The following is a 13,203-nucleotide window of genomic DNA, read 5'->3' as shown; positions in this document are numbered from 1 at the left end:
AAACTTTATTGACACATTCCTGGGGTCAGATACATCACATGATCACACTGACAGAACCACAGGCACATAGACAAAGGCAATAGATCATGCACAATGTCGGCACTAGTACAGTGTATATCCACCTTTCGCAGCAATGCAGGCTGCTATTCTCCCATGGAGACGATCGTAGAGATGCTGGATGTAGTCCTGTGGAACGGCTTGCCATGCCATTTCCACCTGGCGCCTCAGTTGGACCAGCGTTCGTGCTGGACGTGCAGACCGCGTGAGACGACGCTTCATCCAGTCCCAAACATGCTCAATGGGGGACAGATCCGGAGATCTTGCTGGCCAGGGTAGTTGACTTACACCTTCTAGAGCACGTTGGGTGGCACGGGATACATGCGGACGTGCATTGTCCTGTTGGAACAGCAAGTTCCCTTGCCGGTCTAGGAATGGTAGAACGATGGGTTCGATGACGGTTTGGATGTACCGTGCACTATTCAGTGTCCCCTCGACGATCACCAGTGATGTACGGCCAGTGTAGGAGATCGCTCCCCACACCATGATGCCGGGTGTTGGCCCTGTGTGCCTCGGTCGTATGCAGTCCTGATTGTGGCGCTCACCTGCACGGCGCCAAACACGCATACGACCATCATTGGCACCAAGGCAGAAGCGACTCTCATCGCTGAAGACGACACGTCTCCATTCGTCCCTCCATTCACGCCTGTCGCGACACCACTGGAGGCGGGCTGCACGATGTTGGGGCGTGAGCGGAAGACGGCCTAACGGTGTGCGGGACCGTAGCCCAGCTTCATGGAGACGGTTGCGAATGGTCCTCGCCGATACCCCAGGAGCAACAGTGTCCCTAATTTGCTGGGAAGTGGCGGTGCGGTCCCCTACGGCACTGCGTAGGATCCTACGGTCTTGGCGTGCATCCGTGCGTCGCTGCGGTCCGGTCCCAGGTCGACGGGCACGTGCACCTTCCGCCGACCACTGGCGACAACATCGATGTACTGTGGAGACCTCACGCCCCACGTGTTGAGCAATTCGGCGGTACGTCCACCCGGCCTCCCGCATGCTCACTATACGCCCTCGCTCAAAGTCCGTCAACTGCACATACGGTTCACGTCCACGCTGTCGCGGCATGCTACCAGTGTTAAAGACTGCGATGGAGCTCCGTATGCCACGGCAAACTGGCTGACACTGACGGCGGCGGTGCACAAATGCTGCGCAGCTAGCGCCATTCGACGGCCAACACCGCGGTTCCTGGTGTGTCCGCTGTGCCGTGCGTGTGATCATTGCTGGTACAGCCCTCTCGCAGTGTCCGGAGCAAGTATGTTGGGTCTGACACACCGGTGTCAATGTGTTCTGTTTTCCATTTCCAGGAGTGTATATGTAACATTAGGGCACATATGCTTCTGCCTGAGTGTATAGGACTTATATGTAGGGAGATAGACATTTCTTGATATACAGAGATTGAGAAACTTCTTTGTAACCATGACTACATGAGACAGCTACTGGCACTGCATTAATCCACTCAGCACAATGTGAGGTTGTCCTACATAAGGGTACTAATTAAGTGTGTACGATGACCAGGTGTTTGATGATTTTATAGTACGATTGCATTGGTTTACTTCGGGAATGCAATTGGGTTTTAAGACAAACTCTTTTATGCTTTTTATCGTTAATATTGCGGCAGCTGTTTGTCGTACCACACATAATACTACCTAGACCACACATAAGTAAATATGTGTTCTGACATGGTTGTCACATTTTCCTGTATTTTAATTTATTTTATTGTTATTTATATTACTCAATTTTTATTAAAAAAAGTACTCTTCCACTGTTCCACTTTACATACGAATGTATGCAGTACATCTGATGTGTTGCATGGCCTATTACAACAGTGTGTTACGGTTTTATGAATAATAGCGTACACATATGTTCATATATCAGACGTTATTTGAGTAAAACAGGGAAAACTATTAACAATAGCATGACATAGGCAGAAGCATATGTGCCCTAATGTTACATATAATTTTAATGATATACAATGTATCTCTTTGAGCCACTTACATAGTTAACATGATACCTGTAAATTGTTAACGTACGTTCTATATTTTTTATAATTTTCTTATATTAGTACATTTCTTCTACTCACTGTACACGAGCCTGAAGATGGCATCAATGTAATGGCGAAACTGGTAGCACATAGAAGTTCACAAAATAAAATAAACTTCTACAAATCATATGGCTGTTGGTAAATTATTGCATCAAGAAACAAAAATATTTGGAAACACGATCGGTGAGGACGGAGATCTGCAGCTCTCTCAGTCTGAGACACGGACATCGTGAGGTTGAAGCAGGAGCGACGGACGCGGGACGAAAAAGTTACCAGTGATGTCGCAGTCAGCAGCGTGGCTATACACGGTGAACAATAATAAAGCCGACAAACTGCAGGGACGGATTTCTGACTAGAGGATAGGGGGAAAAATGTCCTGTGAAAATGTGTCCGGAAATTCGCAGTTGCCACGGTAGTTGTCTCTGACGAATGTAAGTTCCTCTGACACGTGCCGTATGTTCATTTTGTGTTACAGTACGCTGCGTCAACCACACAGTCACGCAGCCTGTAAGCTGCAGAATGGACCGGTATTCATGTTCGGAACACGGCAAGATGGTGTTTGTGTACTGCCAAGCCGATGGAAAGAGTCGAAAGGAAGGACTGCTATGCCGAAACAAGTGCCTTCTCAAACGCCAACCGCATCACACAACATTTCAAGACCTTTTTGAGCGTATATGTGGTCGTGAGTCCTTTCAGACAGACCTACGTGCAGGGAAGCGGCGGCCTGTTCGTACACCAGATTTGGAGGACCGGGTTCTACAGGATACTGAGACGAAAACTAGTACAAACTCCTGGCAAGTGGCCCTCTATCATGGTGTAGCTCGAAGTGTGGCAATTCAAGATGCTACATGTGAGCGTGTCCATTGCGTCCCGTGGAGGTCATTTTGAGCAACTGTGGTGGATGCGATGCAGCTCTGTACTGTGTTCCTGGGAAATCTGTAGTTGTTGCATGCATTCTGCTCATTTCCAGACACGTGTTCATAGGACCTTTTTTCCTCGGTTTTCAGTCAGATATCTGTAGTCTGTCGGTTTTATTAACGCTCACCTTGTATAGCGGTGAGGCCACGGGGACGCGGCAGTAATTTCCCATTTGACAATGGCCAAGGGAAGCCCGGTCTAAAGAAGTTCCTGGGGTTTTAACCACCTGACGCGGCTGGAAGACAGAGAAGTTTTCTTCATATTCTTCAGTGTTCTGGAAATAAAGGAAATGAAAGGAAAAACAAAAAAACAAATTTCAACTGTATCATTTTAGACAGAGTGATACTGTTACAGTTTCTGTTTCTTCCATATTCATCGCTTGAAGTTTGCGACTGCCTTATCTACATAATGTGTGTTATAGGCGTCATTGTGGTTCTAGTAATTCCCAGTTGTACTAGAAAAGTACATAAGCTGTTGTTCTACACCGACACTTCTAAAAGAAAAATCTCTTGACGCACTCCTCTGTTACAACAACGCATCACCAAAGGTGACAAAAGGCATCAGAAATTTCTAAAAGAGACAAATGTTCCTCCTTTTAATGTTTTTCCCTTGGGAAGCAAGGTGGAAGCGTAATTTCTTTAGTCATTGTTCAGCAGACTTGCATTAGTTATCTGTTAGCTGTAGTGTGCAATACAGAAAATGAAAAATAATCTCTGTACTACTAAAATTACAGTGTGACGGCTATTTGACATTAAAAATATGGATCTTTGGTTCTTCTGTTAGCAGCTTAAGTATGGTACACGTCACACTAACGAGTTCCTTAACGCTAGTCAGTAGGAAGTATTGCTGGTTGGACACTGCTGGCGCCATGTCAGAGAGAAAAATACCCACTTAACACAGAAAGGAAGTATTTGTAGATTTCCACAACGCAGCTCTACGATTTCCGTCTTGTCGATGAACTGTCATAGTCTGCTGTATCCTTTGTTATTCACTGATAATAGTTTCATGTCCAAGTAAATTTCACTTGTATTTTCACAGCCAACGGTGGGAACACCCGGGATGCTCAAATGCTCAAATGTGTGTGAAATCTTATGGCACTTAACTGCTAAGGTCATCAGTCCCTAAGCTTACACACTACTTAACCTAAATTACTCTAAGGACAAACACACACACGCATGTCCGAGGGAGAACTGGAATCTCCGACGGGACCACCCGCACAGTCCATGACTGCAGCGCCTTTGACCGCACCCGGCATGAATTGCGACTGTCAATACTGTGCGATTCCGCAAAACATTTCATCTCACATATTTCCCGAAACGTAAGACGGTTTCGTAGCTACGTTTTACGCCTCCGATACTTCAAAAATGGCTCTGATCACTATCGTACTTAACAGCCGAGGTCATCAGTCCCCCAGAACTTAGAACGACTTAAACCTAACTAACCTAAGGACATCACACACATCCATGCCCGAGGCAGGATTAGAACCTGTGATCGTAGCGGTCGCTAGGTTCCAGACTGAAGCGTCTAGAACCGCTCGGCCACAGCGGCCGGCCTCCGATACTTCCTGACCGATTTAAGACACAATAATTCTGTTTCCACTCAAATGAATTTGGAAACAGTCTTCGCTAAATGACTTAATAGTGCCTCATAATTACAGAGCTATCGGTATGAACTCCGCTTATTGAAATGGGAATACAATAAGTTCTGCTACTTGTGTCGTAGTTATGAAAGAGGTGAACTGAAAAGCGTTGCACTATTCAACATCCCATTAGAAATTTAGGAGAAATTACAATATTTAGAACGTTGTATTAATTTTATGCGGAACTTCGTATTGTTAAAAGGAGTTGTAGCGCTAGACTGTGAGGGCGCTCCTGCTATCGTGCCGTAGGTAATTGAATGAACAAGAGCTGAATACTCTGACACATTGGTTGGACAGACAGACCAACTGGAAGGATAAGGAGATGGCACCTAAGATCGATTCACCAGTTAACTTCGATAACCGTTCTGCTCTTGTTTATGCCAGAACCTTGAAAGAAAAGTTCACGTCCAAAATTTAATAGCTGTTTAAAAAAAGGAGTTGAGGGATAATTAATATTGTTTAACAATTACTTCGCCTCAGGAGTTTAATGCCAAGATACACACTCCCAATGAAAAATCACATTGTCGGCAGCAACAAAACGGAAACCACAATAGAATGTTGTCATAAAAGTGCATTTAAGGAATCAAGTGTTTGAAATGACCACCGTCTACTACAGTACACGTATGCGGTAGCTGGTGCAAGGACTTCTCCACGGACTGCAAGATCGTCTCGATATCATTGTGGATGCTGCAATAGTGTGATGCTTTAAATCTCCTTGCGCCGTCGAAACTTGCACATAAATTTCATGTTTGAGTTTATGCCAGAGAAAAAAATGCCAATGAAGTCAAGGCATGCGTTTGTGCACGGCAAGTAATAATGCCTTCGGGTCCCATCAAGCATCCAGGAAAGTGCTGACAGAGTACTTTCCCAGCCACAAGCCAGAAGTGCTGGTACCACAGACGTCCATGCCTTTCGAGAGTTGCCTCCTCTAGGACAACCACTAGCATTTCAGTAACTTATTTTGCACATCTTTTACCCGTTACAGTTTCTTCAAGGAAGTATGATCTTAACACCTGGCAAGGAAGGCAACGACAAACCGCCTCCATTGGGACCTTGCCTAGTACGGCGGTGCGGGTTTCCCGCATTATTCCCTTACGCTCTGTCAAGAAGCATGGGACCTCATTTCCATAGTGTCACAGAAGCGACACCAAGGCAACGATGACAACAATAATTCAGGTATACACGCCGCCATCGAAGCACAAGATGGAGAAATAGAGAAACTATATGAGGATACTGAACGGGTAGTCCAGTATGTACAGGGAGACGAAAATCTAATATTCATGAGGAATTGGAATGTGATTGTAGGTGAAGGATGAAGACTTATTGAGTTCTTCAGTATATTTAAACCAGTAATGGGAAATACTCTGTTCAAAAATAGCAAAAAAACGAGGTATACTTGATAAAGGCTGGGAGATACAGGGAGTTTTGAGGTAGATTACATCATGGTTAGGCGGAGATTCCGAAATCAGATATTGGATTGTAAGGTGTACCCAGGAGCAGATGTCGACTCAGACTCAGATGACAATTTAGTAGTGAAGAAGAGTTGTATGAAGCTTAAGAGACTACACAGGAAAGATCTATGTTCCAAGAAGTGGGATACGGAAGTGCTAAAGAATTAAAAAATACGCTTGATAATCTCTGAGGCTACTGACACTGCGATAAGCAATAGCTCAGTAGGAAATTCAGTTGAAAGGGAATGGACGTCTCTATAAAGGACAGTCACAGATGCTGAAAATAAAAATATGGGTACAGAAAAGGAAACCGCGAAGAAAGCGTTGGTAACAGAAGAAATACTTCAGTTGGTAGACGAAAGAAGGAAGTACAAAAGAGTTCGGGGAAATTCACGAATACAGAAATATAAGTTACTTAAGAAAGCAATAAACAGGAAGTTCAGGGAAGCTATGGGGTAATGCCTGCAAGAAAAATGTGAAGAAATCGATAAAGAAATGATTGTCGGTAGGACTGATTCAGCGTATAAGAAAAATAACCTTCGGTGGAATTAAAAACAAAGGTGGTAAAAAAGTTGGTAACACTGTTAAATGCAGAGGAGAAAGCGAATAAGTGGAAAGAGCTGTAACCTCCCCACAAAAAAATTGTATTAAATAATAATAATGAGTATGATTCTAATTTTAGTGTAACCTCAGAACAAAATTGGTTCCCATTTATAACCTCCCTACAGAAATTCATTCACATTTAACCTCCACACAAAATTTGTTTCCCATTTAATATACCCACAAAATTCTTTTCTCATTTAATGTAAGCTCGAAACAGAAAAATTCCTAAACCTGGTAAATTTTGGACGACAGCAGTGCTGCGTCATGGCCCTGTAAGATCATTCCGAATAAAAAAGGAAAAATTCTTACCTCAATAAACTCCCGTAATATATCTGCTCTTACAATAAATTTTTGCGGCACAGCTCTGTGCAATGCTGGCCGATAGATTGGTCATTTATGAAAGGAAGCAACTGATTTTTCTTGCAACAATCGGAATGATGATGGATTGGAGAAATTAGTAAATTCTTTAAATTGAAATGAATGCTTGTTAGAAATTACTTTATATGACAAAGATTATTAATAGGACATTTTTAAACGATTTACATGGGAGTTCACATAACATTACTAGATATGCGCGAGGCTGCTTTTTACCTTATACAATAATACTCAGGCTCCGGCATCGCTGCACCGCGACCGGGCCAGCCAACACGATACACTATACAAGACCAGAACAAACTCCAGACTAGCGCAGACTAGCAACAACAACTGCTACAGCTACACAGTTCCTACTAAGTCAACATTGCTCTCTGGTCAGCGATTCTCTTATATCTTGCATATCGCAGGCAGCGCATGAGCAATACATCGAAATTACATCTGCTCGGACCTCTTACAGAGTACATTAAGGGCATCTATGACAGGGAGGTCTTATCTAGTTGCGTGATAGACGAAGAAACAGGAGTCGGTAGGGATGAGATAGGGATCCAGTTCTGGAACCAGAATTTAAAAGAGCGTTGGATGACTTAAAATCAAGTAAGGCAGAAGAAGTAGATAACATTCCATAGGAATTTCTGAAATTGTTTGGGTAAGTGGCAACAAAACGATTATTCACGTTGGTATGTAGAGTGCATGAGACTGGCGATATAGCATGAGACTTTCGGAAAAATATCATCCACTCAGTTCCGACAATTGCAAGAGCGACAAGTGCACCCAAGCTGCTAACAAGAATTATACATATAAGAATTGGAAAGAAATTGAGGACCTGTTAGATGACGATCAGTTTGGCTTTAGGAAAGGTAAAGGCAATAGAGAGGAACTTTTGATGTTGCGGTTGGTAATGTAAACACGACCGAAGAAAAATCAAGAACCGTTCATAGGATTGTCGACCTGGAAAAAGAGTTCGCCAGTGTAAAATGGTGCAGGATGTTCGAAATCCTGAGAAAAATAGGGGTCAGTATTAGGGAAAGACGAGGAATCTACATTATGCACAAGAATGAAGAGGGAACAATAAGAGTGGAAGATTAACAACGAACAGCATTAATAAAACAGGGTGTGAGACAGGGATGTAGTCTTTACCCCCTGCTGTTCAACCTATAAATCGAACAAGCAATGACGGAAACAAAGGGAAAGTTCAAGAGTTGAGATAAAACTTAGACTGAAAGAATATCAATTTTGAGATTCGTTGATGGCACTGATGTTCTCAGTGAAAGTGAAGAAGCATTATGGGACCTGTTGAATGGAAAGGACAGGCTAATGAGTTCAGAATATCGACTGAAAGTACACTCAAAAAAGACGAATGTGATGAGAAGTTGCAGCAATGAGAGGAATTTAACGTCATAATTGACGATTACGAAGTAGATGAAATTAAGGAGTTGTGCTACCTAAGCAGCAAAATAACCGATGACGGACCGTGCAAGGTGAACAAAAAAAGCAGACTTAGACTGGCAGAAGGCACTCCTGGCCAAGAGAAGTCTGCTAGTATCAAACTCAGGCCTTAATTTGAGGAAGAAATTTCTGAGGATGTACGTTTGGAGCACAGCTTTGTGTAGTGTTGAAACATGGACTGTGGGAACACCGGAACAGAAGAGAATCGCAGCATTTGCCATGTGGTGTTACGGACTAGCACTGGCAAACAGGGCATTCCTGGCCAAGACGAGTGTATTAGTGTCAAACACAGGCCTTAATTTGAGGAGGAAATTTATGAGAATGTACGTTTGGAGCACAGCATTGTACGGTAATGAGACATGGACTGTGGGAAAACCGGAAGAAAAAAGAATAGAAGCATTTGAGATGCCGTGCCACAAAAGAATGTTGAAAATTAAGTGGACTGATAAGATAAGGAATGAGGAGGTTCTCTCCAGTCAGTGATAAAAGGAACGCCTGGAAAAAAAAATGAAAAGAAGAAGGGACAGGATAACAGGGATTATCAGCCCTTATGGCATAACTGCCATGGTACTAGAGGGAGCAGTAGAGGGTAAAAAATTTAGAAGAAGACAGGGATTGTAATACATCCAGAAAATAACTGAGAACGTAGGTTGCAAGTATTACTCTGAGATGGAAAGTTTGAAGCCCAAGAAGAATTCTTGGCGGTCCTCATCAAACGAATTAGAAGACGGATGGGTTAAAGAAAAGTGTCCTAGGGCCGAACAGTGTCCGCAATGGATAAGCCTAAAGATCCTGATATAATAGTAATTTATCATTCAGGATGGAGTATACTTTGCATCCTTTTTTTTCTTTCTGCTCTTTTTGTATGATATCGTGTATGTTGTGCTATTTATTCTTCTCCTTCATTTAGAAACCTGAGAATATAATGTGTGGTTAAGAACCAACCATAGTGAAAAATCAGTTTCCTTTAGCTTACAATATTATAGACTGTTACAAATAAACTTTTGGCCAGCAAGGCCTTCGTCAAAAATAGACGGCTCTACGGCTCTCTCTCTCTCTCTCTCTCTCTCTCACACACACACACACACACACACACACACGCGAGCGCGCGCGCGCGCGCGCGCACACACACACACTCACACACTTGTCAGGAACTGCAGTCATGAGTGTGTAAGTTCCGTTTGCGTGTGTGTGTCTGTGTGCCTGTCTGTCTGTTTTTGACGAAGGCCTTGCTGGCCAAAAGTTTATTTGTGATGGTCTTTTTGTTGTGCCTATCTCCGACTCAGCGTCTCCGCTATATGGTGACTAGCAAATTTCCTTTTCATAATAGTGTTACATTTCGTCCTGGATTTTCCGTTGTTTGATTTTCTTTAGCTTAAAGCTTCGTGGAGTGAACAGACAAACAGGAATAAATATCATATCACGAACCAGAAAATTCGCTGTTACATTTAAGACTTCCAGAAAAAAAATCCTGAAAAACGCTACGTGTATTTGCACAGCTGCCCTCCGGCCCTGAGGAGATGCTGGAGAGAAGGCCGCTGACGCCCCGCACCGCCCCGCCGGTCAGATGAAATCAATAGAAAGCAATATCCTGCGCACAATTAAGAGGCTCGCCCCTCCTTGCGAGTTTCGGTGAGGCGGCCGACGGCTCCGTCCCTTCACGTGGCCCAACTTTTCTGCCAAGAGATATTGCCGCCCAGTGCTCGGGAACGGCCCCTTCCCGGCGGAAACATCGCTTCTTCTGTCCGTTCTGAGGCTGGACGGACGAATCCACCAGTCTTCTGAGACTGGCATGACCTCTCCTCAGGTCTGACTGACCCACTGGTTACGCACGACTCCTGCCAGCTTTATTATCCTCTGATCCACAGGCATCGAGATCTCGCCGTTTCACCTGTTTCCTTTGAACTTATAAAACATATGAATAAAACGTAAAAAAGAAACCGCAAACATCAATATAACAGTAGAAAATCAGTGGATACACCATTAAAGAAATTTTTGATATGGGGAAGATAGTCAGGAATGTTATTCCATAGAAACTGGTAGTAGCACTGTAGACCAAATAGACACAAAAGAATTAAAAGCAGTCTTAAATGTCGCAAAAAAATAGAAAAACCACTGGTGTAGATGGCATCAATGCTGAATTAACCACATATGGTGGAATCGCTTCAGAACTTTGCTGCCTCCACCTTCTAAATACGTTCTGGAAGAACTGTTCTGTACCTGAAGCATGGAACACAGCTGAAGTTATTTTTATATTTTCAAAAGGCAATAGCAACGAAACAGGAAATTATGAAGAAATAAGTCTACTGAATGCAGGATAAAAAAATTATGGCAACATTCCTAATGAAAGATTACAAACTATCGCTGATGCAGTAATCTCAGTAGAAAATCAGATTTCAGAAAGGGATGTTCGTGTAATGATAAGGTATTTATAAAAAGAAAGATTATTGAAAAACGTCAATAGTTTGGCTTAGAATCGTGTTCAGCATTTCTTCCTAATGAGAAAGCCTTTGGTAAAGTTAAAAGATCCATTTAGTGAAAAATATTGAAAATAAAATATTTTCCTAAACACCTTATTAATTCCATAAGCAGCCTATATGTGAACACAGAAACAACTATACGTTAAGATTCGAAAGTATCAAATGAAATTTTAATAATCCAAGGTGTTTGACAAGAGTGCAGTCTACAAACCATTTTATTTAATGTGTATATTGGCGACCTAGTCATGAAGAGGGAAGATGGAATACAATTAGGAATTAAAATAGGATCTAGCCTGCCATTAAATACTGTGTTATACACTACCTGATCAAATGTATTCGGACACCCCCAAAAACGTACGTTTTTAATATTAGATCCATTGTGGTGTCACCTACTGCCAGGTACTCCATATCAGCGCCCTCAGTAGTCCTTAGAAACGGAACTCACGGACTTCGAACGAGGTCTGGTGATTGGGTGTCACTTCTCTCATACGTCTGTACGCGAGATTTTCACACTCCTAAACATCCCTAGGTCCACTGTTGCCGATGTGATAGTGAAGTGGAAACGTGAAGAGACACGTACATCACAGAAGCATACAGGCCGACCTCATCTGTTGACTAGAGATGGGTACTTCGCGAACGAACGGGTCCAAATGAACGGTTCACCAAGGTGAACGAAAGGACCGAGGAACGAATTCCAAGGAACTATCTTTCATAGTTCACTTCGGTAGCTACGGTCTACTTACAGTTCCCGGGAACGAGGAACTATCGGTTCATAGTTCGCTTTGGTCGCGGCGGTCTACTTATAGTTCCTCAGGAACGAGGAACGAACGGTTCGTAGTTCACTAGTTCACTTCGGTCGCGGCGATCACTTCGGCAGTTCTCGTTCCAGCCTCGGTCCCGTGCTCGTCTCAGTCTCGGTCTCCCTCGGCCGCACTCGTCGTTCTTCGCACGACCACCTGTCTCAATTCCACTGCCGACTGCTCCTAGTTAGTTCAGTATCCAGGTGTTCGTTTCGTTCACTGACCTCGCCCATTTTACATGTGTTTCAAACTGTTCTTACACTTGATTCTGGCTATTCAGCGTCCACGACCGGTAATTAAAAAGTGTTTTATAGTTGCGTAAATTGCACAAAAATAACGTTGTATGTAATAGGTACTTCTTTTCAGGTAACAAAAGGGCATATCAGCTCACTTCATTATATCGATGAACAGCGGAAAACATACTAATAACAAGGCAAGTTTTTTTGTTATTCATATATTTTTTGGTTTCATCGACTTGATTTAGCAACTAACTTTCAATAATTTGCTTAATCTGTAGTGTAAGAAAATTCATATAAAATGATTTTCTTGTATCTTCATATAACATTACATTTAGGAAGGCTCTAATTATTTTTAAGTTTGGTTGTTTCCAATTTGCATTACCCGCTAGTTTGGTTTCTTCGAAAAAAAAGAAGTGGATTGTGGGTTATTTTGGCTCAGTAGGGAAAGGGGTGCCTCTCCATTTGAAAAGACATAGATTGCCATAAAATCTTATTTTCTTAATATCTAAAAAACATTTGTTCAGAAGGAGCTCTCAAACCAAAAACTTTATTACTGTGAAGTTAATTATTATTATTGCTGGATTAACTTTAATAATGCAACATAAAAACCTAAAGTTTACTAAGCGTGTGAGGCAAGTATGATGAGAAAATCACATTTTATTTTAAAACTATTTATTCTTCCATAAAGTCTCTACTTCGCCTAGGAACTCAGACAACGTGAAGTATATGTAGGGTGTAAATGATTGTTGTTTACAACGTAGCGTAGCTGTGTAGAGGAAGTCGAGACGAAGAATTTTATACAAGACACTTGTGGTCTATTAAGTTGGAAAACAGCCACCGACAGGTTTACAAGACTACATGAGCTATAGCCCATGCGCTTCGTGTGTGATTTTCATGTTCTCTTCTCCAATTCTCCACACGCAAACTATTAATGCTAGAAAAAATGAATAGTACCATTTTTTGTAGGAAATTTAATGTAGTTAAATATTATATCGGGATACGTTTGCGCTACAGGCCATGGTTTTCCACTTATTAAAGAAAAACTTTGAAATCTTTTCCATATTACGTTAAATACATTAATCAGCATTGAACTAGTAATAGATTTCGCTTTTATTTTCATATACATTTGTCTAAAGATTATATTAAGTACA

Source organism: Schistocerca cancellata, chromosome 2, assembly GCF_023864275.1.
Source record: "Schistocerca cancellata isolate TAMUIC-IGC-003103 chromosome 2, iqSchCanc2.1, whole genome shotgun sequence".
In the NCBI taxonomy this organism is placed as follows: Eukaryota; Metazoa; Arthropoda; class Insecta; order Orthoptera; family Acrididae; genus Schistocerca; species Schistocerca cancellata.
This window is presented reverse-complemented; position numbering follows the sequence as displayed.